Below are 26,358 nucleotides of genomic sequence, written 5' to 3'. Positions count from 1 at the left end.
AATGTTGCCATGCTGAGGTTCAATATCTGGGGCACACTTTAACTTTTCGAGAAGAAAGTATATTTACCTGTGGTCAAGTAGCATTCAAAAATATCCACCAACAAAATGGGATTGAACAAAACTGTACAGAGACGGTAGAACTAGCTTTGTGTGTCAAGTTAGAAAAATCCATTCATGTAGCTGGTCTGCATTGGATCTACTGATTTTTGTGGTTCTTCAGAATTTAGTCATTCAGATGTGAAAAGGAGTTACCTTAAGCAAAAATGGATACTAAAATTCCTACTCTAGACACGAATTTTTAAAGTGGATTTTTCTCCTCCAAATGTTTCTGAAATATTGCCTTGGATTCTAAAATATCTCTTTCTTTTGATGGTACCTCTCATATCAAATATATATTTTGCATGCAAAAACAGTATGTTTATTAGTAATTATCTGACAGGTTATGCAACCAAGAGAAAAAGATCAAGACAAAGGATGTGAAAATAAACTTACCAGCAATCAATGATCTTTATTAAAGACATAAAATTCAATTAGAATTAATTGTAAAGCACTATTGTATTAACATGGAGGAGTGACAGAAATACTTGCATTTTTCAGATTTTGCGTAATCTGGGGAATAAATGCCAAAGTGTTCTGAATTTTTTCAAAGTTCCTCTTTATTAACATTATCTCATTTATGAAGGAGGACTAGAGTAGCCTGAAGTTATATCCATGGTTCTACTGTAGCCTGGAGAAAGCATTAATTAAAGAAAAAGTTTAGCTCAGGCCAGCTGTCCAGATCTTCCTGCTCATTTTCCTACAGGTTTTCAAATGCATTTCAAACTCTGTGCTTTATAGTCATACAGCTACCTTTACGTGCATCTTTGTGGTATTGGTTGTTTTGAGAATTTGCATATATCTGTATGGAAATATAGTTGGATTTATTGTAATGGAGAGATGTGGTAAGGATGCAAGCATGGTACTGTTTTCCCCTTTAAAACCTTTTTTTAGAATGAATGTTCTGTCTTCACGAGTGTGGTAACATCTTTATTACTATCTTTTATGGTTTGTAAAATCAAGATCTTGATTTCTCCTTGATTTCTTGAGCATGTGCTTTCCAGGTACATTAGTTATTCAGAGGTCCTCACTCTTTCTTCCTCCATACTCCTTTCATTTTCACTGACTATTGATCCCTAGTTCACTACAGTTCATATAGAGCTTATGTGTTTGTATGAACACAGATAGTTAACACAGCAACAGAATAGTCTGAATGACAATGTGTAATACAGGATCTAGGAATAAAACACGTAAAAAGGAAAAACTACTGCAGCAATGCCTAATTGTATTGCTTGTCATGTATTTTATGCTGCATCCTATTTATTATCTAATTATAAGTACATTTCCTATGCAGTCTTTTTAATTTCTCAAGACCTAGTTCTGTCACCCATATTGTCACTGGGCGGTTCCTTTAAACTGTAGCTATAAACTAGTTTCTACTGCAGAGAGCACTAACTGACTGTGTTAGAAATTAACAACCCAGTTAGATATTGCAGAATTTGGCCTTGTTGATATTTACAGGCTTTGAAGAACCATCTATCACCTTTAGTTGTAAGTGCTGATACTGTTGTGTTTGTGTTCAGCAAAACCTGAATTAATGTTCATTTAATTCTTCTGGCTTTCACTGTAGCATCTAACAAGCTCAGTAATGCTTTGGTATTGCTATTTCTGTATGTTATATTGCCCATATATTTTCTTTTGACAGGGTCCATGATTTGAACACTTGAAACTCTTACTGTGACTGCATTCCATTTGTCACATTAAGTGGATTTTCAATGATCTGAAAGTGAGAGATAAAAATCTAAAGTAAGGCATGGCCTGGCTTGTTATGATCATCTCTGCAAAGGAGCTAGAGTCTTTATGTGTGCTGGGAAGCAGCATAACCACCTGGGGTGAAAAAATGATACTGCAGAACATTTATGGTTGATTACAAGAGAGGACTTTTAGGTTGTGATTAATTGTGTGTCTTGGAGATAATTGGTGAACCACAGCAGGCTGTTTTCTAGGTTCTTGCCTGGAGATAGAATTGTCATACAACTACTGTAGATATAAGGAGGATCTACAATAATGGCCTTTAATCCAGCCAGTATTGTCATCTGGAGGGCTAGTATTGCATCTGAGAGAACAGAATGAAAAATGATCTAAGATCAATGCTGAATTAGTTTGAAAACTCAGATACACACATCACAGGTTTTTACTGTGGAGTTCATTTCAGTATTTCAATTTTTGCGCTACTTGGTATGGTATATTTGATGCTTCATCTCTTAATTCAAATCTATATTGCCAAGTCAGCCCAATATCTACAACGTTTTTTTTCCTCTACAGAAAAAGAAGATTGGGTAATGGGAATTATTCTGTATATTATGAGTTGTCTCGTAAGTGGGTTCCACTGTGAAATTTAATTTTGGAAATACAAAGATTTGTTTACTGCAGGTAAAACACACTGCATAAGAATACACTAAAAATGATTTTCAGAGAAAATATATTTCCTATTTCTTTTGTACATCATTATCTTCTGAAATAATAATGGTAATCCTTTTCTTGTTCTTGAAAAATGATGAACCCCCCACTTCTTTTTCATTTGTAAGCTGTAGAGTTAAAAGTGCATTTCTGCTTCTGTTTTTCCCTATTTTTCTATTAAGGGCCATTAACTTTAATTTGGTAACTTCCAGAAATTTTCAGTCTTTGTCTTCTTGTTTATATTTAATTAAATCTGAGCTAAAATCCCACTTCTACTACCTTGTGTTCCACAGTCAGTCCAAAATTCTGCTCCAGGCTCAAATTTCTCCCAGTGGGAAGTGAGTGAATGTATTTTCTAAGACACAAGAATAATGATGATTGAGATGCACAAAGATTTGGTATCGTTTGTTATGTAAGACTATCTTTCTTAGTATTGTGTGTATGCATTTATGAAAATCTTCACTGTTTTTGAGGCAGACTTCTAAATCTTGTTCTATTGCAAAAAAACATTTCCCAGCAAGTATTCTGAAATCTGCCTTTATGCATGTAAATTGAATTAATTTTAGTTGAACTGCGAATGAGGGTGCTCTTCTATACCTCGTTGTTTGAAGTTGTGTATCTAGAAATCTAAGTCCTTCTAGAGATTTAAATGTGGTTGTGAATTCCAACAACTCTATCCAAGATAAGTCAGCTTATTCATTTTCAGGTATTCCTGTGAGAGGAATAAACAGGCTGCCCTTTTCATCCTCATCACTTTGGTCATTTGCAGTAGAATTTAAGATACTTGAAACACTACTGGAAAACTGAATTTTCTAAATTCTATTGGGTTTTTGGTGGCGGTATTCTTCTTTGGAATTGGAATTTAAAGCTGCTGATGCATGTTTGAGGAAAAGGACTGGAACTCCTCAAATGTATTCAGCATTTCTCACTATGTGAGACTAGTGTCCATATAGAAGTAAAATAAATAAAGAACACTAGCAGAAGTTTCCTTCATAGAAGTTTATTTTTTACGTCCTTTCAAGATTACTTTCAAGTACACATATTAATTCTGCATCTGTGCAGGTTTTAAGGAAGCTTGTTCTTATTCTTGTGGTGAAAGTGCTAGATGGTTACAGTGCTCTGTGGTGTGGCTTTTCATATCAAATGGAATATAATCCTTTGGGTATTCATCACACCAGTTCTGCCAATGGTTGCTTCAGAGAAAATGCTCCAAGTGCTCTCTCTCTGACTTGGCTCTGCTGTTCCTCCAAGTGAAAAACTTGAAAATCCTGCTGTTTTCTCCTTCCTCTCTGGAACCTCAAGGTTGTTTCTGGAACTATTTCAGGGTGTTGGTACATATGTCTTTCTATTAGCTGTAATCAATAATTCCTCTGAATCCTTTCACCATCTCATATGATTCTGGGGAGCTTATCAAAGTTCTGGTTGTTTGGAATTTACAGATTTTTTTTTTTTGCGATTATGTCATAGTGTCATGAGCAACAAATCTGTTAAATCTTATTTCCAGAAAACATTTATGATGTTTACAGTAATCATAGCTTGTAAGTGTAAATAGATTTAAAAAAAAAAAAAAAAAAAGGTTGAAACCTATAGAAGTCTGAGACTCAAAGGATGATTTTGTTTTGTTTTTGAATGTAAGAATTTAAAGTGAGAGCTGCACAGAAATAATCCTGTATGTTACAAGCTTGGAAAGTCTTTTTTCCAAAGTTTTTGCTGGAAAGCTGTGTGGTACAGGTAGACTTTGCCCACTGAGCAAACAAAATTGCAGCAATTGCTGTGTACCCTGTGCTGCCATTGCCCTGCTCTCTGCTCCTTGCACCCTCACTGCTGTGTTCTGCACATGCTGTCTACCTGTGCCAGACCCTGTCTAACCCTTACACAGGGGTGTACTTGCTGCAGTTCCACCACAGCAAATGTGGTTAGCTCACTGGTGAACTCCTTCTAAGGAGCAGTGTTACTGATAGCTGAGTAATAGTCCTTTTAACTTTTGCTTGTTTTTCAGCTTTCAGCGATTGGCTTCTTATTATTGCTTCCATGGATCTATTTCAAAGCCAGCACAATACTTGTAGTTCAGCAGAAATAAATGTCAGGCAGCATCCTCAGTCTCTTCAATGAATAATGGACAAACAAGGGAAGATATCAGTCATTAATATCAGTAAATAGATCGATGGGAAAGGCATGAAGGAATTAAACGCTTATAATTCCATGTGAATGTTAACTTTAACAAATATTTGGCTTTTATTTAAGTATTTGAGGGCAGATTTGGAGTACTTGAAAAGTACTCCAAAAAGATTGCAAAGAGTATAAATTAGGCTTTGGCATTCATTAAATTTGCAGGAGTTAATTAACAGATGAAAAACTTAAATACATCTGCTTGACTTTCCATGACTTTCTACATCTACCAGATCTGGACTGGAGAAGCTGTTTCAGCTACCAGCCCGAGAACCTCCCTTTTCCATTCCCTTTCATGCATATGTTCCCTCCCTGCTTAGCTGACTTCAAAACTCTGCTTTAACTGGACAGGCTTGTCTTTGCCCACCAACAAGCTACTATACTTTTGTCCTTATCTCACTAGTCTCTGATTTGTGTCCTCTCTCATCTGGTTGTGGACCAAATACTCTTGAACTTTTCCACCTTAAACAAAACAAACCACAAAACTTTATCACCTGAAGACCTTCTGCTATCTTCTAATTCTCAGTCGTCTACATTTCTGCTTTTATACAGTGCTGTGGTTCATACAAGTACTATAAGTAAGTTTGCTTTGTGAACTCCAATGACCTTAGGAGCCTGTAGCCTTCAGAGTTAAGACCAAACTCTGAAGTTAGGTCAGAATTCAACCTCACAAACTATTGGTTCTTTCTCAGCAGTAAATCATTACGATGCATGTATTCAGTGGAGAAAGAAAACAGACTTGTGAACTTGGGTGGATGTGATTAAAAAACATTTCTAATTCTGAGCAGCCACATCTCCCTGAGAATGCCTAGCGGGGCATTTTATTTTTGCTTTGTTGGATTGCAAGAAACTTTGTTATTTCTAAGGTTGGCAATTATAGCTTGGAAAAGGTGATACGCTAAATTTTTCTTTTACTTGGCTTTTTTGTGCCTTGTGCTGGATCACTGTGGAGTGCTGGAACAGCGGCACAGATGTAAGGCAAAAACCTTCAGCTAAAGATTCATAGGTTCAAGTAGCACAATAGATATATGGGGTGCTTCAATCTTTTACAGCCGTTTTCTAAAGATTAACTGATTCGTGTATGCCATAGCAATCCATCCTGTTCTATCACAAGGTTCTGTGTGATAATTACAATCACAGAATCACAGAATTGTAGGGGTTGGAAGGGACCTCCAGAGATCATCAAGTCCAACCCACCTGCCAAAGCAGGTTCCCTACATCAGGTCACACAGGTAGGCATCCAGGCAGGTCTTGAACATCTCCAGAGAAGGGAGACTCCACCACCTCCCTGGGCAGGGAGTAATGTAACTTTCCTTTTCTCTGTGAAGTATTTATTGACATGAACTGGAAATGCTTTGAATTGGACATTCAAAGCCCTTTAGCATAGTCAAAATTTTGAAGAGACTGTAACTGATTTTCATATAGCAAGGGCAGCATTTTTTTTTTTTTTTTTTTTTAATCAAACATAAGATACTTCAATTTAAATCCTGAATGAAGGGCAAAACAGATGAAAAGCATGTGGTAATTTGGAGCTGGTTACCTCCCATTGCAGCAGGCTTATTTGCATTGTTTTTTTTTGTTTGTTTGTTTCTTTATTTTTCTACACTAAGAATTATGTGTTTAGTGTGTTTAGAGTGGATTTATGGAGCCTGACATGAGATTTTAGCAGAGCAGGAATCAGTGGATGTTGTTGAAATAGCCAGGCTTTCAGGAGCTATGATGTAGTTTTTAAATCTGTCCTTCTTCAGGCAGGTTCTCAGTGAAATGAAAATTGGGTTGAAAAATGTTATTGCTATATAAGTCAGAGAATGTTTTATTGGAGCAGCAAAGCTTAGAAGTATTGCAGTAGCTGTAAAGTATTTAATATGCATAAGTGCACCAGTTGCTATGGATGAAAAATACAGATGTATGTGTAAGTCATGACTGATTTAGCACTTGAAATTTTGACAGAATGCAGAAAAAAGCAGAGCAACCAACAGTGTTACAGAAGCATTAGTCAGTTTTAATTAGGGCGCATTCTTTATCTGTTCCAGCCTTGTTTGTGTGGCTGTTCACTCTGTTGAGATTTTCCAGGCTTTCTTTGTGGGAATTCTAATTTTGTTTTTCTATTCTAATTCCCTATGTTACTATTTCTTACTGGTCATACAGTGGAATTGGCCCCATGTGGTGTCAAGGAGGAGAAAAGTGAAGCCTTGTCCCAAACTGACAGACACCCCACGGGTGCTGCCAGCAATATGACAATATGGCTTAATAGAGCAGCAGGAGCTTCATGGGGGGGTGTTAACAAGGCTAATTGGCAACACATACTTCATTCCCAGTGACTACAGGATGTACAGCAAAAGTAAGCAGGGGCTTGCTGTGGAGCTGGTGTTAGGGAGTGCTTGGGGAGAGCTACAAGCTAATTTAGGTAGTTACTGTCCTGTGTATCGGTATCTACAATATGATGATAGGTTTATTAACCAAATGAATATGTAGAATAATTCAATTGAAGGGGATCTTCAGAGGTCATCTAGCCCAACTATTGGACTACTTTGGCCAAACAAAAATTAAGGCATATTAATGCTCTTGTGTAGCAGAATTACCAAGTAGCACCTGTTGGTGCTGTGGGCTGGAGACCCAATGCCTAGGATGCATGCAGGTGGTTACTGTTTCAAAGAGCTCCTTCTCCTGAAGCAAAAGGTGAGAAAAGATGGAAAGGAGAGCTGTTACTGCAGTGTCACTTAGAACAGCATTCACAGATGAATTTGGTAGACAATTGATAAATCTTATACTGTTTTGTATCGTAGATTAGGATCGTTTGTATAACCTAAAATCTGATTATTTTTACTTAAAACAGGATGAAGTGTATGAATTTGAAACATGTTTGTTTGGGGGCTTTTTTTGTTATTTTTTTTTTTTTCTGAAGAGGGAAGATCTTTCTGGACTTGTTACTGTCATTTTTCCATTTGACAGAGCCAGTGGTAATTTGGGTGGGAAGTGTAATTACAATTGTCCTGGCTAGGCTAATAGCACAAATCGTAAATTGTTCATAAGCTGTTGTAATAATGCAGCTAATTTTCTTTTTGAATATATGTTTGCTTTAAATTATAGCTTCTTGTCAAAAAGTTATCAGTTTATAAACTTCTAGAAAGTGACAATTATGGAACTATGTAAACTTATCCAAACACTTTTTAAATAATTATTTTTCACTGCAAGTGGAAATGGATAGCAGTTTGAACTATCGTAGGTACTAGAGTGACTTAAAATGTCAAATTACTGATGATTAAATCCAGATAAGCTGCTCACATTCCTTTTAGAATCACTCTCTTCTTTTTGTGCCATTTTATATTTCTGTAGCTTTGACCGTTGAGGAAGAAAGGAAATAAAGTTCAAACTGTTTCCCTGAAAATCAATACAATTGCAAAGAATCTGATTTCTGCTTGGAGAAAATGAGCTTGGGTGCATGGATGGACCGCTTGTTTCCAGATAAATAACTTTTTTCTTTTTTTTTTTTTTTTTTTTTTTTTTTTTTTTTTTTTTTTTTTACAAACTGACTTGTAAAATTTCTGTAGATGAATTGCTTTTTCTTCCTTAGCTTGCTTATTGGAAATTTGGGGAGAGAATATTCTTAATTTTTAGAACTGTTTATGGAGGGCATTGGATGAAACAAGGTGTATACAGACATGTAAATCCTAAAGAACTATTTTGCTCTTTCCAAGAGTATTGGTTTTAATATAATAAAAAGTGTTTGTATGAAATTCAAAATAACTGAGTGGCCGTCAAAACCTTCCCAGAAACTGTACTACTGCCCTTAAAAGAAGGCAGATCAAGCAGAGGAAACAGGCATGGCAGCAATCCAAACAGCTATGGGATTTTTGTTTGCCACTTGTACTTTATTCAAAGTATTCGTCTTCTTTTTTGTGTGTGTATTTGTTTGTGTTAAATCTTGCATGGTGGTTTGTTTTTTGTTTGTTTGCTTTTTTTGTTGTTGTTTTTTTTTTTTTTTTTTAGCTAAGCATGATTCTGTCTGAGTTTCTGACTGACAATGCAGAAAGCCTTTCCATTAAGTCTAAGCCCTTGTTTTTCCCTTTATGGTCTTATAAAATGGTGTACTTCTGGTGTTTGGGCTCTCCCGGAAAACAACTTCCCTTCTGTTTAAGATGAATGTCTACGCAACATCTGTCCACGAGAGAATGACGTATGGTCACGTTTGGAAGAACTCTGCATGGAATGTGCAGAAGCAATGTGCTGACACACAATTAGCTGCATGTCCCTGAAAGGCAAAAGGATGCAAGTGCCTGTGTTGCTTTAGGAGAGCTATTGAACGCAGAAACTCTCGGCTTCTGCTTGGTTCTGGAGGGAGCACTTCCAAATCTACTGGGTGTTTCTGAATATCTCATTGTGTAAATTGAGAAAATAAATGGAGAAAGCAGGTGGAAATCTCTCGAGGGAATTTTGTTTTTAACTTGTTATAATGGTTTAATAGTTAGCAGTTAGAGCTAAGCAGGTGTTTTAAGAGCTCTTATTTAACAATTATCACTCATTTCCGGGCTTCCTGTTTGTTCAGGCTGCTGGAGAACATCAGCCAACTGCTTTCAAAAACCTATTTTAACCCTTTGTCCTCCAGTAAATCTGAGAAAACTCTAACACAGTAGGTTGCACAGGAAAGCACCTAGGCAGGTCTTGAATATCTCTGGAGAAGGAGACTCCACAGCCTCTCTGGGCAACGTGTTCCAGAGCTCTGTCACCTTTAGAGCAAGTTCCAGTTTGTGCCCATAGCCCTTTGTCTTGTTGTTGAGTGATATAGAAAAGAACCTGGCCCCATCCACTTGATTCTGACCCATTAGATATTTATAAGCCCCCCTCCCCTTCTCTTCTCCAGGCTGAAAGTCCCTGGGTCTCTTGGCCTTTTTTCATAAGGAAGATGCTCTATGCACCTCATCTTTGTGGCACTCTGGACAGGAGATGTTAAATAGAAGAAAATCACTTGGAGTTACTATCTGACCTACATGACAAGTGAATGAGGATTTATAAACTTCCTGGACTCCTGAATGCAATTTAACTATCCTTTCAATTCTGTTGTGTTACAAACATTCTTTTTTCTGAATCATCATGATAGAGTGGGATATAGAATAGTAGAGAACCCTGATTTTTTGTTTTCTAGCTCTTGTGTTATCATGCAAAAATTTTTTTACCTACTCACAACTAGTGAACATGGGCCAAAATTAGTAGGATTAGTACTATAAAAGTACTAGTTCTAGTAATATAAGTAAAAGTGGTTTGAGTTTTTTGTATTTTAGTGAAAGCGTAATCAAGATTATAAAACTAAGCAACTGACAGAAATGTGGATTTTGACATTTGGATACAGAAAACTAAGTCTGAGGGCTTTGTAACTGTAACAAGGCTGATCAAATGCCATATTGCTGCTCTAAATATTAATCCTAAAATGCAAGCAGTTATTTTTCTGGGGTGTGTGTATGGTTTTTCAAGCAGAGGGTCTTTAAGAAGCTGTCTCAGTAAATTCAGAAATACTCCACTCTTGAGAGAGCAAAGTGGAAAAAATACTTTTTAATTCTGCTACAAGTTGAAGTGCCTCTAGAGGCTTTAGAGATTGATAAGGAAGGACAACCAGCTGGCTAGTAATGGCCCTCGAGTGCTGAATCCTGCTGAGAGTGAGAAATCTTGGATATATACTTGTTCCTATGTTTGAATGCTGCGAATCATATTTGTGCCAACTTCAGCCCAGTCTGTGGTTTAAGCCTGTGCTTTTTCTACTGTGCCTGAAACTACTCCTCACCCCGGTGTAAGGGCATCAAACCAGGCCAGACAGATCTGCTCTGCTCTGGTAGAGAGGCTGTTAGTGAATAAACTGCTCTCACCATCAGAAAAACATTATTTCAGAGTGGGAGAGAGTCTCAGTGTGCTCCATGGTGTGCAAAATCTGGTCATGGAGAAGAACTTTACCTACTGTGTCCTGCATGTATGGCAAGTCCCAGTGCTTGTGCTTTCATGGCTGATACTCGGAAGCTTTGAGCTGAATGATACTGATAGTTTAAAAGGATTGCTAGGGGTAACAAGTTTTCTTCTTCAAGTTGAAAGAACAGAGCATTTTAGTTTTATTATTTTAATACACGTGGGCTAGTTTGCCTGATGCTGATGTAGTGCGTGTGGATAGAACTGATTTGTGTTAAGCATGTAAGTAGTCACATTGATTTGCATCAGTTGTGTGCATTAAGCAACAGTTTAATAAGCTGCAAATGGTCTTCAAAAGAAAACAAAACAGAAGTATTTTTTAGGGTGGTTCAATTTCTTTTCAGTTACCTAGTTGTATGTCACAATTTCTCCCATTTCCTTTTAAGACAAAGTGTAAAAGCTACATTTTTTTTTTTCTCCCCTGTCCCAAATTCCTTATTTGTTTTCTCCAGCAGTGTCTAAAATCAAACAGAAACCTGTGAGTGGTTTCCAAGAAGAGAAGAAAAAGCATTTACTTGAAGTGCCAAACCATATCCACTTTGAAGTTCCACAGAACAGGCAATGGGTGCTTTATCATGTAGATGTCAAAGGGGCTAAAAGTTCTCACAGTTCTTCAGCAGTATTGCTGCAGAGATAATTTGTTACTCCTATTGAGGGTTGGTATTACTGTCTTCTAATGCTTTACCTGAGCTGAAGGCACTGCTGTCAGAAGGTTTGGAGACTATATTTTGGGCTTCTCCTTCACTTTACAAGTTCAGGGCTCCTGGTGTAGGCACTCAGTGCTATTTTGAGTTGATTTTTATTTTCCATTTTTCCAAACATGTTGAGGATGCTGAGCACAATCCTTGTGATGCAAGGGATTTTGAGCACTCAATTTGAAAGTGTAGCCTTAGTGAATTTCAAATGAAATTTATCCAAATGTAGATAAATCAGCTTATGAATGATACTACTTTTTGTCCTTTATTCAAGTGTAGAAGAGCATGAATAATGTGTTAGGTGTTGTCTTCTGGTACTGCACTTTCAATAAACCTTAATGACTTTTCTGCTTTTGCTGTGGATGATATATTGTTTGTGTTTTGCAGTTTTTGTCACTTAGAGCAATTTCCTCAAATGCTCTGCTTCACTGACTATTTGTTTAGTGCCAAATCTCCTGTGGAGATCTGTGTGCCATGGGGAGAAGTGTCGATGGGAGGGAGTTTTCTGCTGCTTGCTGGGACTCTGGGGACTCTGTAATGTGTCCTTTTTTACTCCCACATTGCTTTTCTTTTCACAGTAAACAATATAAATGTCTTTAAGCTATTTGGGATTTGTTTGGAATGACTATCATCTGTGTAGTAAAGAGACATAATTTATCACTATGTGCTATGGGCAAAAAATATCATGGTTAGTATGAAAGCAGCAGGAGCTAGTTCAGCAGTTGAATTTGCAGTGAAATTCAGATGAAGTAAATATGATATAAGAACATGTGAGATCACTGCATGCTCAAGTTAGTGTTAGTCTTTCATATATAGATTACTTTCTGATTATTTTTATTCCTTGTGATAATTTAAGAAGTAATTTTTTCCTTTTCTCTGTTGTAAACAGCTTCTAACAATTTTATGGCTTTAGCATTTGAAAGATTTTTCTCTTTCTAACACATGCTCCGAATAGACAAGCAATTTATAAACTTCTCATTAATGTGGCAACTGGTCATGGATGTGTACATGATTCTGATATTCTGGAGCAGTAGAGGTGCTCTCCAAAGCAATAGGTAATTCCTGGGCAATACATCAGGAAAGAACAACAAACATGGAGGAAACCAGGCTTCTTGTAAAGGGAGTATTCTCAGCTCCAGGTGTATAAATCAAAGACTTTATGAATCCCAGACTCTATTTTGCTGGGCCAGGAAACTAAACTATTTTCACATAGAATAAGGAATCAAATCATGTAGTTTTTACAAGAGATTGCAGAGTGCTTTTTATCATGTGATAGGAGACTCCTCATCAGCTTTCTCTTAAGGGAAGGCTTGCATTTCTTACTGTTAATCAATTTAGATCTTTTTTTTATGCTGTCTTAGTCTTCTATAACAGCACAGGAAAAAGTCTTGCATTCTTCCTTGAATCTTCTGGCTTGCAGTACAGCAGTGCAAAACTTTTTGCCTTTCTGAAACTTTAGAAACAAAGGAATTCAGTGAGTACAGAGGTTGCAATTTCAACCTATTAGTCTTAGTTCTGCCAAATGAGGATCAAGCAGATTTGCATCATAATTCTTTTCTAATGTGTTGTTAGTAGGCACATCATGACTGAAGTCTTAAGAGAGTCTTAATAGATGTAATGTTTCCGTTTGCTCAGTCCAAGATTTAGAGGGACTTTTACAGCAGTATTTAGAGATTGCATCAGCTTATAAGTATCAGATAGTTTACATAGAAATTTTGTGGCTGCAAAACAGCAAATATGTGACACAGCTGAAACTGCAAAGAAATAAATAATAAAGTCTCTGTAGGCCTCTTATCTTCTGGGATTTTATCTGTTCACAATGGAGTTTGGCTTGTAAATGGTGTTCCATATTTGTCTATTTGAAGTTTTAGTGGCTGGTGTTATTTCCCATGTGTGCTACCTTTTTTTAATTAAGCTTGTTCTCTGTTCTCTATGAATTTTTCCTTGTATTATTTGAATAGTACAACTGCATGAGATTCATGAGAGGAAACTGGATTAATTTTTTGAATAGCAGTTTGCGAGTAGCTGATATACTAAGTAGAGAGTGTTTTTGTTTTGTTTTGTTTTTTATCATTCTGTAGAAACCACAGCTTATATCTCCGCTTCTTATCTTGCCTTCTTCAAGTAGCAAGTACAAATCTCGACTTTTAATCTGTTCTACAAAACTTATCATAGTGTGCGATTTCTTTTTTTTTTTTTTCTTATATTTTCAAGGTATTCTATTAACAGCATTTGTGTGATGCATACCAATATAGAACATGTGGATTAATTGAACCTAAGGCTTTGGAACAGCACACTCAAGTACAGGTCCATTGAGACCTTCATTCTTAGAGCCTTATAAAATACATACAGTTTTCTGGTAGATCGGAAGCCAGAAGCATTGAAGTGATAATATGTGTTCTGGGGTAAAGTTTAATACAGGGCTTAATTCAGTGTTTGTAGTGAAGTTTCCATCTCTCAAAAGCTACTCTGTATTCTTCTGTTGCTGCTGTCCAGAGATGGCTCCCTATGGCTTTTAAGACATTTGAGGGATAAAAGTATCCTGATTATGACTGTGGGTCATCTTTATTGTTGTGCCATTACTTTAGAGACACTTGGTAAAACCAACACTGCAGAAACAAGAGAATGTAAAGCAGAAGGAAAACGTTGACATACCTTTAACCATTACTCCAGTTATAGATATTTGGATATTTTCAAGGAGAGTAATTTTGAAATAGATAACATCATGATTTTTCTGCTGCGAGGCACTGATTTTCTCTAGAGACCAAACATCCTTTCCTGAAGTGTGTTAGCTTTTTATGCTCTTTTAAAATGATGCACCTTTTTGCAGTGCTGTTCTTTAGTAGGAGAGATGATCATGAGAGGGATGAGATTTGGAAGAGTGGAACTAAACATTGTGCTAAGCCTAGACATTGTTGGGATGCCCTTTGAATGTTGATCTAGTAGAGCCATCAGTTCTAGTATGGCTAGAAAAGAATCAGTCACTAGCACCAAACTAATACAGGCTATAATCTGTAAGAAGTTTGGCAATTTGCTCTTGAGCATCTCATTATCTTTGAGATATCTTTGGAGTTCAATCTGTTTTATTTCTAAGGACTGAATCATTGTCCCTTCGAGGCTGCAGCCAAGTAAGACCAATGCCATATTCTCCAAAAGCTTCCTTTGGTCTCAGCCTCAAATAATGTCTCAAAGCTCTCTGGAAGAACCTGCTAGCTGCATAGTGTGTATTTTACTGGCTTTCAGTTTATCTTTATAAATGGTATTTGACAATCATCTGCATTTGGTGTGAAGGGCAAAGCTGCCATAAGCTAGCAATATTTCAGTGTGTGATCCAACAGATAAGCTCTCAGGCTGCCAGTAAACTTTGTTATTCAGAGTTTTTTCCACAGTGAGTTCTGCAGTTCTGATTTATATACGAAGTAAGGGAAGGCGAAAGAAGGGATAGTAGTCAAGAGTAAAGTCTATTTTGGTTTGCTGTGGGATCTGATCGCTTAACCATGCAAGAAAGAAGTCATGTTTTCATGTATAATAGTACCATTTGAGTAACTTAAACATACCTAGTTATAAACAATTTTCTTCTAAATTGACATGGCACAGAAATAAGTGACTTATGGCTCTCAGAAAGCTAGGCATATTCATTTCCTATAGCATTACTTACATGGTAATGACTAAATGCAAGTAATATGTTTTCTCCTTAGCTACTGTTATTTTTTGTATAAAAATATCTTTTTAAAAAGCAGCATAAATTCATAGCAAAAGCTGTAATAAAATAAGAATTCAAGAGTCAGAGTAGAAGGTATTTGAAGTAGTTGCTGTTCTAATGTAAGTTAATTGAACAGCAGTTCCTGGAATGAGCTACTGATTCTTGAATGCTCACAATTAGCTCCAGTTTTCAGAATTTAACAGATATCTTTTTTTATTGTTTTAATGATGTGCCTTGATTCATGGTTATTTAATCAAAGCCATGTGCTTTGAAAGTAATTCTCAATGAAGTACTGAGTCTTCAGTTTTTTGGGTGACTTTTGTACCTGAAAAATCTATGAGAATCTTTGGTTGTTTAGGTAAAACATCAGGTCTAAAAGCAGTGGCGATTCTACTTTGTATGCGTTATCTTTGTGCTTCTATTTTCTTACCAAAAGGTCTGTTATAGCTTGTGAAATCCATGCAATGTGCCTGTGTGTCAGATAACCTAATCTTTCTCTGTCGCTTTTAATGTCAGCATGTTTGATGTTGTTTGTATGTTTCACTGTATGGTTCTTTTTTTTTTTTTTTTTTTTTTAATGAGAAAAATTGAAGAGAGGATGAGAACCCTATCCTTTTAAATGATAATAAATTTAGTTAAGCTAGCCAGGTCTTAAGTTCAAACTTTTCTGGATCAGAGAAATCTGGTTCCTTTCTTTGATACTGTTTAAGCAAAGCCACGTAAAAATTTCTTTGTAGTACCCGTTTGTGGTAAATACATGATAGCAGTCAGAAAAGCGGTCCTTCCTCCAAGGCCAGGCTACAGTTTGCAGGGAAATGTGAAATCAGTGATTAGTATTAGGAGTGCTTCTATCTAGCTGATGAACTGTGCTTTCCTCCTCCTTCTAGAGTAGGGTGTTTCAGGATGTATCTTCCTTATACAAGTTACTTGAATGTATGTAGGATGCCGGGTGTTGGAGAAGCAACAGCTCTCCTCATTGCTAGGATACACAGAAAGTGTTCAGCCGTGTCATGAAGTGGAAGCAGCCTTTATTACGCTATTGATAAGCAGCTGGCAGTGTTCCAGAGTTATTGTTGGGACTGCTCCTTGTGTTAAAAGCTATTTTCTTATTAAATGATCCAAGATGAAAATGAGATTCAATTGCTGATCAGGGTTCAGAATCAACCTGTTTTTCTTTAGGTTTTACCCCCCAAAAAATGTGTATATAAATTAATCAATAGTCTTAAAGAAGCTCCAACAGTGAAGAGGTAACTGCATGTTTTTTTTCCCCAGAATTTCCTGGTTAAGTTTTATTACTTCCATTCTGAAGACAGAGTTCCAACACTGTACTCTCTCTTTTTCTTTTTTAAGGACTACATGAGAAAGTGGACTGAGTTACCCAGAATTAGTCCATGAATCTCTATTGCCAAATACCAACTACTATTTGAGTCCAATCATGAGAATGCCAACATTTATATCTTTGTTTATTAAATTCCACTGCATCTGTATCTGCAACAGTTAGGAACTTCACTGGCATGCACCCTGTATGCATTTAGGGTTTTCAATTGGGGAACTTTTTTGTTGAAGGTAGAGTGACTTCCAAGTTTGATAAACTGAAAGCACTTTTAAAGGCAGCTTCTGTTTTGAAAATGAAATCTGAAACAATCCAAAGGAGAAACTCTGTAGGCTCCTGGGAAAAGTAAAATGCAACATATTTGACAGAGTCACATGCAGCACACACTGGATAGGATCAGAGAATCAGGAATGGAAACTGTCCAAAACTCACACTCAGGCATGTTGGGCAGACATCATGGAGATCTATAGGATTCCCTTGAGAGCCTTATTTAAAGGGAGGTAACCCAGGCAGCTAACGAGGTCATACTTGTGCATGAATTATTCTCATTTTTATTACTGTGGGGATTGAAAAACAAAACAACAGCCAGTGCATTGCAAAGGAGTATCCCAAAAACCTGTCTTTCCATGATGTAAAGGTAACTTTACTTCCAATTCTGTCTTTGAAATCTCTGCGGTAAAGAGACTCTTGCTGCTTCTCTGATCAGATCTTTGGGAACAGTTTCTACGGTTTGATTTAAAAAATGTAAATATGTAGTTTCCAGTTCAGTTACTGTACTGGAGAGTGGTTTTGAAACAAACTTGTTTTAGAAACAAATTAAGTTTTAACCCATAGAAGATGAATATAGGGTTCTTCAAATCTGAAATCTCTGCACACTCTGTGTGGTAGTGCTTAAGAAAACTGTAGGTCAACTGGGGATGGAGGAATAAGGAAAAAAGGTATCTTAAGCTTAGATGCATTCCTAAAGCAGCCTGCAGTGCCCATCTCCATGCTTGTTGCAGATGACAGATTTTTCATGGCAGTTTACCCAGATTTGAAATTATCTGTTCTCTTTGAAGTCTGCAATATTTTAAAAACTGATTGGCTGGAAATTGAAGCAGGAAATATGTAATTTGCTCTGAAAGTAATCCCTCCTATTTATTTCCATAGAAACTACAACAGATACAAAGAGCACAAAAACATAATTTGATAGAGCAAATTCCTGCCTACAAATCTGTTTTTCAACACAGATGCTACCATTCCACCCTTAGGTATGTATTTTTGTCAGCACTGAACAAGAGCTTGTGTGCTGCATTTGTAATAATTTTGCTCCCTCCTTTGCTTCTTATCTACTTCCATATCAGATGCAATTTTGTCAGTCTGCCCCTCTGCTGCCACCTGCCATACAGCAACACAATATAATGGAATATTGGTGGGAAATCGTACTGCAATATCACCAGCATCCACCTCTGATGTTATGATCCAGCATTTAAAAAAAAAAAAAAGGCACTACTTTTGGAGCAGCCCACATATACTGGGGGCAAAATAGATTTATCTTGCTGTGAGGTGCATCTCTGCCCTCTTTTGGGTGAAATTAGATGTGCCTCATTCTGTAAGCCCTAAATGGAATTTAAGATTTTTTTCTGTAAATCAAGCATTAGGGGTCATTGCTTTTGGGATATGATATATGCAGAGATACTGAAGTATGTGAAGGTGTATCAGTAGGCTACTATAATGGTGGTTTACTTCTAGTTAATTTACCAGTTCAAATAATATTACTAACATGGGAGCATGCTTAGAATTCATAAATTCCCATGTAGATAACAGCAAAAAGATCAGGGTCTTATTGTATAAATGTGATACTATAGAGCCTTACATGTACTAAATAAAACCAGTAAGAGGTTAAATGTGCACCTGGAGGTAAGTGAAGGTCTGTGCTCAGCTGGTCAATAGCAGAACTCGCAGTGGAACATAGGGAAGCATTCAAATTGTGGAGAGAATTCTTTCCAGGGAGAAACTTGGAGCTCGTTAGTTTATTGAAAAGGAACGATTGGGAGTCACTTAATTTGGATATATAAAAGAACCATTAAAGAGAAACGGCTTTTTAATCTGACAGGAGTAAAATAAGAACTGATGGTAAGCCAGGGTGCTGAAAATGAACAGTGAAGCATCAATTTTTCACATTAAAGGTGATAAACTAATGAAACCAGTTAGCAAGGGATGCAGCAGATCCTTAATCCCAAGGTATTTTCGGAAGAGACTGAAAGCATTTTCTGGAATATATTAGCTTAGATTTATTAGTTTGACTTCTTACATGAGGAAGCAGGCAACAAGCTATGCCCTCCCATAACAAATCTGAATGGTTTTTCTACTTGAAAATCCATTCTAGGCTCTTCCAAGGAAATCATGCAGATCTGAATATCTCTGTTTAAAAGAGGAAAAAGAGAGAGGAGGGGAAAAAAAAAAAAAAGTGAAATGTGCACGTATATGACACCACACATCCTGTTTCATTATAGTCTAGAGAGGAATGACCACACCACTACAATATAGCGCAGGATAAATGACAGGTTGCCCTCTCCCCTTCTGTCTCCAGGAAGTACCAAAAAACAAAGCTGTCTGAAAATCTAAAAAGCCACGGTAAGACTTTAAAAAATCTTGAGCCAGCATCTTGCACATCCGTGTCGATTTGTATCTAATGTGCGAACTCTGCAGCTTCTCTAGTTTGAAGCTTATCAACAAACAAAAGTAAATACTAACCACATACCAATTAGTGCAGCATACATGAGAATGAATCTTTTGCTAGTACTGCAATCCTGATTAGTGGAGTCTACTGTCTGACTTTTTAGGAATAGTAATAATAGGAGCGGGTATTTTTGCCATTTCCTTTTCTGTAATCTCTGTATTCAAGATGTTACATTCTGGTCTGGTTTGACTCATAGAATATGACTTCCCTGGCAGCATGTGCCAAGTTACTAAATTTTACTTCACTCGATTTCCCTTTTTTGTTTCACTCACAGGTAGCATGAACTAGAGCAGTTTTGTTTTGTAGTAGTATTCTGTAGCAGACATTAGAGGATCTCAGAATTGTTCTGGGTTTGTTATGGCTTAGGCTGCCAGGAAGTCCAAGTGAATCACTGATAATTCTAGTCTTCAGGATAGCTGCTTTGCTGGCCGAATTAGCTTCATTAATCTTTCTAATATGGTAATTAAACACAGTGAGCCATCAGCAGAGCTAGATGAACATGTTGGGTTTTTTGTTGTTTTTTGTTTTGTTTTTTTTTTTAAACAGCAACTAAAAAACCCAGCAAAATGGTTTCTTAAGAACTTATCATAGCACTAGCTAAAGTAAAGCAGAATTGAGGGTGTTGCGTCTTCAGAGCTCAGTGATGTCTGAAACGGTGATGAACTGTGCTACTCACACTTTCTTACTGTGTTTTGGCCTGATGCACTGGAAAACTTATGAGCAGGTTGGAGATCTGTTAGGCAACAGCCATGAACCGTAACTACATAGAAGCACTGTATGGAGTTTATTGGGCAATCACACACGATTTTGTACTCACTGTGCTTATCCTACATAGTGAAGGTGGCAGCTCCAAGATTGTTCTTGCGGGAGTTACTTAAATGGTCCTTTCCAATTTGGGGCCAGGACAGTGAAGTCTGGGGGTTAGGAGTGGTACCTGCAAGTGTGGTGTCCTACATATGCTCTCTGCGTTTGGACTCTGTGTCGAAAAAGGGCAGATAGATCCACATAGCAGCCAATTTCTGTGTGTCACCTTGTGTGCAGGCAGAATGAAGTCTTCCATTCTAAGCTAACAAATAAACATAGAAAACAAAGATACTTTTGGAGGTCACTTTTATTTTCTTAACTCTGTTTTATAGTTTCTTCTTTTGAGTTTCTTTTAAACTTTTAGTATAACTTGAACAAAGGTTCTGAATCAATGCAATTCTTGGCATGCTGTAAGTAGGAGAGCTATTTCCAGGAAGGATACTTTTGTTTAAATACTTGATGCCAATTCTGTTTTTTTTCTATTGTGGTTTGTATATCATTCAATGTTTGTTTATTGTAATGTTCATGTTTGTTGTAAAGCAGCTAAGGTTACAGATGCATATGTGCAAGGGCAGAGAATATTTGTGTAGAACATACTTTTTCCTTCCATCTTTAACCCGACAAAAGATTGTTTATTCTTGAAGCCTGTGTATTCCTGCTTTCATCTTAGAGCTTGCTGGAGAAAGAATTTAAAAACAAAACAAATTGGAACTAGAAAAGAAGTATTTTTGTGTCACTTCTGCAATCTTTTCTTTCATAACCAAATTTAAGTAATTTTATTTCAAGGTGACAAGCTTGTAATTCCATGAAGGAATATTACAAACTCTAAGTCATCAATTTTTTGGTGTCTTGATTTGAAGATTGTCTTGAAGTTGTTCATTACTTTTAAAAATCTTTGCCCTGTTAGGGGAAAAACGGTCTTTTAATGTAGTAGGATAGCTGAAATAGTAATGAGAATCACTGTAACATTAAAGAATGAGATTTAACAGGTAGTGTGTCTCTGTTTCCAAAATGAAATGTAACATTTTTAAAGTAATTTTAGCATAACTTTCTTTTTGAAATATTGTTTTACATCTATCTGCTTTGGGTATGATAGTTTCTTGTCACATCTGGCCCTTCTGCAGCACTGATCATCGGGCAAAATTGGACAAAGGATGCACTTCAGCTAACTGCAGTGAAACAGGGATTTTGTAGCATTAAGAGACCTATCTCCTGCAGGAAAAGGAGTGGCTGCAGTGCTGGGGAATTTTCAGACTGGTCTTGCTAGTTTTTAGAAGTGTTTTATACAAATAAAATACTGTTTGTTTTCTGGAAATTTTGAGGGAAAGCGTTTAATTCATAGCCGTTTACTGAGATCAGAGATGCTTCTAGGTCCATCTGCCAGCCTATCATAACGGCATATTCTGTAGTTTCAGTCACTTTATTGAAGAGAAATGAAAATCTTACTAATATCTAAATCAGCTTGGTAAAGTAGAATAGTTTACCAACTGGGATTTTCTCTTGCTTGCTGATGAACTCTGCTTGCATCTGGTGGCTGTGTTGAAGACTAACAAGCTGCTTGGGAGTCCTAGTGAGTGTGAGAGAAGCACAGTGTGTTTGTTTGCAGCATGTTGGGTTGAGATGCTTCCTTCCTAGTGAAAGATTAATTTCTATCATGAGTACAAATGAAAAGAACATTTTATGTGGTTGCCTTGCAGATAGGCAAAGCCTTTCTCCTTTCTTCCCAGGGAGCTGAACTGAACTTAAACTCATAAACAGTAGTTGTTTTAGTTTATTTTTATATATGTGAGTTTTGTTGCTCTTTGTCTGGAACAAAGCCAGCGCAGCTTCACTTACATCTGAGCTAAGGTTGATTCAGTTCCCTGCTGCTTTCTTCTAATTGGTTAATTAATGACTGCAAATTCAGTATGACCTCTCTGGAAAGTTACTGAAGGGAATCATGCAGTAGTGTTTGAAATACTTGGTGCAGAACTCTTGTGGAAAGATCTGAGATGAATGCTGAGCTTCATTTTCTGCTGATATTTCATATAAGGTGTGTTAATTTGCAACTGTTGATCTGGCAACATTTTCCTGCCAATATAGGTAAGAGGAGTACTCAAACAATGACATCAGTCAGCTGTGTTCCTTGCTTCTGTTTTAAAACATGGTTTGTTAATGGACAATTTCTGGAATCTCTTTTTATAACCGTGGAACTAAAATTAGATTAACATGTGACAAAATTAAGGGCAACTTAACTTCATCTAAATATTATGGTTTCCTAGCACTTATATCCTGCCTTTGGAGATATCCTACCTCATTTAGGAAGAGTTTGAGTTTGTGCCACTTATGGTATTCCAGCTGCTAATCTCACTGAATTTTGAGGTCTAAGAAATGAGCACTGTTGTTTTCTTTATTCACAGTGATGCTGTGTGGTTATTTCCTACTACATACTATCTAAGTTTCCCATGGTATATCTAGGAAGAGAAGAGTGCAGGAAGGTGTTATCATAAAGAGAAGAAAAATGTGTTAAATGAAATGGGTGCTTTGAAATATCATTGGAGACTTGGAGACTTCACACACATAATCTACTGGATAGGGTTCTGTACAGTGCACCAAAATTTTATATTGAAATTTAGGAGAAATATCAAATGTCTGTGTAGTTAAGCCATCATGTTTTTGTAGTTCCTGAGCCTGGACAAATATACCAGATCTAAGCTTACTTTACATGTAAAAGCAAGCGGTCATTCATTTTACTGTAACAAAATCTCTAAACAGATCATATGTTTTTCAATCTGACTTACTGCAATAAGTCAGTGTTTTGATCCTACATGCATAGTAAACCTTTCTGGTTGCAATTCTGCATCACAACATTATAAAATATGTCCATAAGCTAAGTAGGAGATATTTTTAAATATTTTTGCCAGCTAATTATTTCCCTACAGACTAGAGAGTGCCACTGGGCTAGCTGCAGTATGTTGAAGAACAGATTTTGAAAGGCATTGTGATGAAATTACAAATCAGTTCTTGCCATGTGATGGAGTTCCTTTATTCTTAAATCAAATATCACTTTCCCCAGCAGACTTAACTGATTGTAAGGTGAAAAATGATTGCTGTTGTTTTTCCTTGAAATACGTATGTTTAGCTGATGTTTCAAATCCAAGTCTTTATGCAGTCTTTAGCTTTTGCTCAATCTAGTTAAGTTTGGTTTAGCCAAACCCAACTCATGCTCATCCTACTTCATTTTACCTCTGGGCTGGTGCTGCTTCTTTGTACTTTTGTACTAGTACAATGCAACCTCCATTTCTAGTACGGTTACAGGATATTACAGTGGATATACATACTGTATAGCTTAAAGTTAGGGAAATAAGCCATAATAGCTGCAGACATTGACGTACTCAGAATAACTGCACTGTATTAAATAAGCCTACAAACCAGCATGCGCACATGCTTGAACCACTTAGGCTGGTGTGATTCTCACACTCGTTTGCTAAATGCCCTGAATGTAGTCTGAGATCAGTTCTCTTAAGGTTATTGACCCCTCCTTCTTGTCATGTGTAAATGACTCTGATTTATTTTCTTCTTATTAACCCTTATGCAGAACTATAGAAAGGCTTGGGTTAAAAGGGACCTTAGTTACAATCTAGTTCCAGCTCCCTTGCCACGGGCAGGGCTGCCCCCTACCTGATCAGACTGCCCAGGGCCCTGTCCAGCAAGGCTTGAATGTCTCCAGGGATGGGGCACCCTCAGCATCTCTGAGGAGCCAGTGCCAGCACTTCGCCATCTTCTGAGTAAAGAATTTCCTCCTAAAATTTTATCTAAACTTCCCCTTTTTAAAAAAAGTTTTTAGTATTAAAAAAAAAAAAAAAAAAAAAAAAAAAAAAACTAAAAGGGGAGATTTAGGTTAAATATTTTCCTGTTACTGATTAAACTGCATTTCAGAAAAAAGTCAGTCTCCCTCTCTCCCTCGTGCTTATAAGCTCCCCTCAAGTACTGGCCACAGTGGGACCTCCCTCAAGCCTCTTTTTCTTCAGGCTGAACATGTTCAATTCCTTCAGCCTTTCTTCATAGGAGAGATACTTTAACCTCTTACAGCAGATGTTAAAAACCTTAACATGTTTGGGCATAGAACTGTGTTAAACAGACACAGTTTTCTAGTACTATATTCTCAATATGAAAAAGATGAAATGAAGATCTCTAGGTTGGGCTGTGGCAGAGATCTGATGCTGTACATGCTCCAGTTCTACCTGCAGATTTTGAGAAAGTGAAGGTATTCTTTTTTTCCTTTTTCAGATCACAGAGTCAAAAACTTGGTTTTCTGCAGTGATGTTTGTGTGGTCGTGCTACTTGATGCCATTGCAACCATTTGTACTGCTGTGCTATCTTGCTGTATGTAAATACAGTCATCTGTCTGTGTTCACATTCTGGCCTCTACCAGAAAATGAACTTTGAACACTCTAGACCAATGCAGTGATCCACAAACGTTGTTTTACCCTGTAATACAGAAAATAAGTGTGTTATTTTTTGAGTGATGTGTGTGCTTGAGTGCAAACACATGCGTTTGTATAATTCTGTGCATTCAAAAATATTCTTCCACTGGTGCCTGGGAGGTCTTTTGAGGTCATGGAAGATCAAAGTCACGTTTGGGACACTTCATTGAATATCTGTATATGCTATATTAAGTAATGGAAGGTTTCTTGTTTGAGAATTGATTTCTGAATACTGTTGCTATTTTAGCTGAAACTTGTTTTTCCCTGGTTACTTCTGTTCTGTATTATGTCTGTACATGTGTCTGGCACTGGAAAGTGTTTGATCTTTTCTGTAGGTCATGCAAGATGTTTGATGTCTTTTTGTTGACTTTTGAGTGTAAGTAAATAAATGATACAATCCCCTGTGGCCGAAATGTCTTAACTTCTATGTATATCATTGTGGTTAATTACAATGCAGCAAGCTGTGTTAAATTTCTCTGTAATTATAAAAATCAAATATGTAACATTTATAATGAAAGGCAGATTTGTGAACTTTGTGGCTCTGGTAGGGACCTGATTTCTCTGGCCAGAAGAGCAAGAGGCAGTGGAGAATAAAAGAGTGAAGGTAAACAGAGGTTCAAGGGAAGTTTACTCAACATATTACCATGTTCTCTGTGCAATTTCTTTAAAAGTCAAGTTTACTTCATTTAATTAATCATGCATCCTGTAAAATCTGTTCACTTTCGGGTATTTATTAACATTTTCTCTATTTTGTTGACCTTATGTAGCCTATTGCGAAGCTGTCAGTTTTAGTTGAGCTTGCTAGGGGACTTGGGTGTGAATGTTGGGGGAAGTGTACGAATTTAATCTGTTTTCTAGTGCATTGTTTCTGTCAGGTGTACTTTGTTTTCACTTTGAATATACTGAAAATTGTTACTATTTATTAATGATATTAATGTTATGTTTTCTGTTAAATAAGTTAAAATTTAATCTCTATTAACTACTTAAGTTGAAGCAGAAAACATTGTTTGGTTCAAGAACAAAGGAATAGCACAGCTTCTTTATCCAGTCATTTTTTACTAGATTACTACAGTTCTGATATTATTATTTTACAGTCTTTATGAAAATGGTATGCAATAAATATTGGAGATATAAATGCTTCTCAAAAAATGAAGTTGCAGCCCCCCAGAATTTACAGGGTTATTTATTCAGTTTGAAGAATCTCTCAGGGAAGTTGTTCGAAAAGAAACTTTGTAATGCTGTAGTATGTCCAGTATGGGTTAATGCATACTGACTTCTGAAGTCCTCTGTAATTCAAATAACCATCTGCAGTGGTAGATCATGTGCTTGGAAGTTTATGCTTTAAGCTATCCAAATATCAGATAATCCTAGAACATGACAACAAGAGGTGCAAAGCAGGTTTTGACTTAAGTCTTCCTGTTTCTGTTGCTTATACAGACCATTTGTATTCTTACTGTAGCCAAAATCCTAAACATCTTTGCAGTTGAAGAGTTTTTGCTGTATTTTGTGTTTTGCCTAGATAGGGAACATAGGGAAAATAAAGAGAAAACAAACAAACAAAAAAAAAAGCTTCCTCAAGCATTGGACTGCTAGGAAATTCAGTTATGAAAAATGTATTTATTTAGTTACTACTTATTCCAGATTTCAGTTCTGTGTCAATGATAATATTTAAATTTATCTCGAGTCAAGTTAGCGTGGAAATAAATACAATGTGCTTAATCTTAGATGACATTCCTGTGTTGTTGTTTATGGTCAAATGAAAACTGATGATAATGTGGCATGAATCCCACTGAAGATAGTGGTTTTATTACTTGTTTACAACAGGTCTTGATTTGCTCCATAGTACATGCAAAATCTTTGTGCTGGGGCTACCAGCTGAAGTGAAAACAAGCAGTCTCAAGTGTTAATGGATCTGTTCAGACTGGTCAAGAATGCAAAGTCTTCATATTCAAATGTGAACTATCAGTGCAACTCAAATAATAGGATAGTATATTCTTAATCTTCCTTGTCCCTATAGT

At 36.7% G+C, this 26,358-nt stretch overlaps 1 protein-coding gene across 3 annotated transcripts in view; it reads left to right on the top strand.

Moving 5' to 3' along the window:
* Window positions 1-26,358, top strand: part of PRKCE (protein kinase C epsilon) — a 269,340-nt gene that overhangs the window by 65,138 nt on the left and 177,844 nt on the right. The window contains exon 1 of one of the 3 annotated variants that reach the window (XM_052685450.1): window positions 5,614-5,638. The exons of the other annotated variants lie outside the window; for them this stretch is intronic. The gene's annotated coding sequence lies outside the window, so the exon portion shown is untranslated. Of the gene's footprint in view, window positions 1-5,613; window positions 5,639-26,358 lie in introns of those variants that run through there. 3 annotated transcript variants of the gene reach the window in all.

Source organism: Tympanuchus pallidicinctus, unplaced genomic scaffold (genome assembly GCF_026119805.1).
Source record: "Tympanuchus pallidicinctus isolate F22 unplaced genomic scaffold, pur_lepc_1.0 scaffold1, whole genome shotgun sequence".
Taxonomy (NCBI): domain Eukaryota; kingdom Metazoa; phylum Chordata; class Aves; order Galliformes; family Phasianidae; genus Tympanuchus; species Tympanuchus pallidicinctus.
The sequence above is the reverse complement of the archived record's forward strand: the minus strand, read 5'-3'. Positions and strand labels throughout refer to the sequence as shown.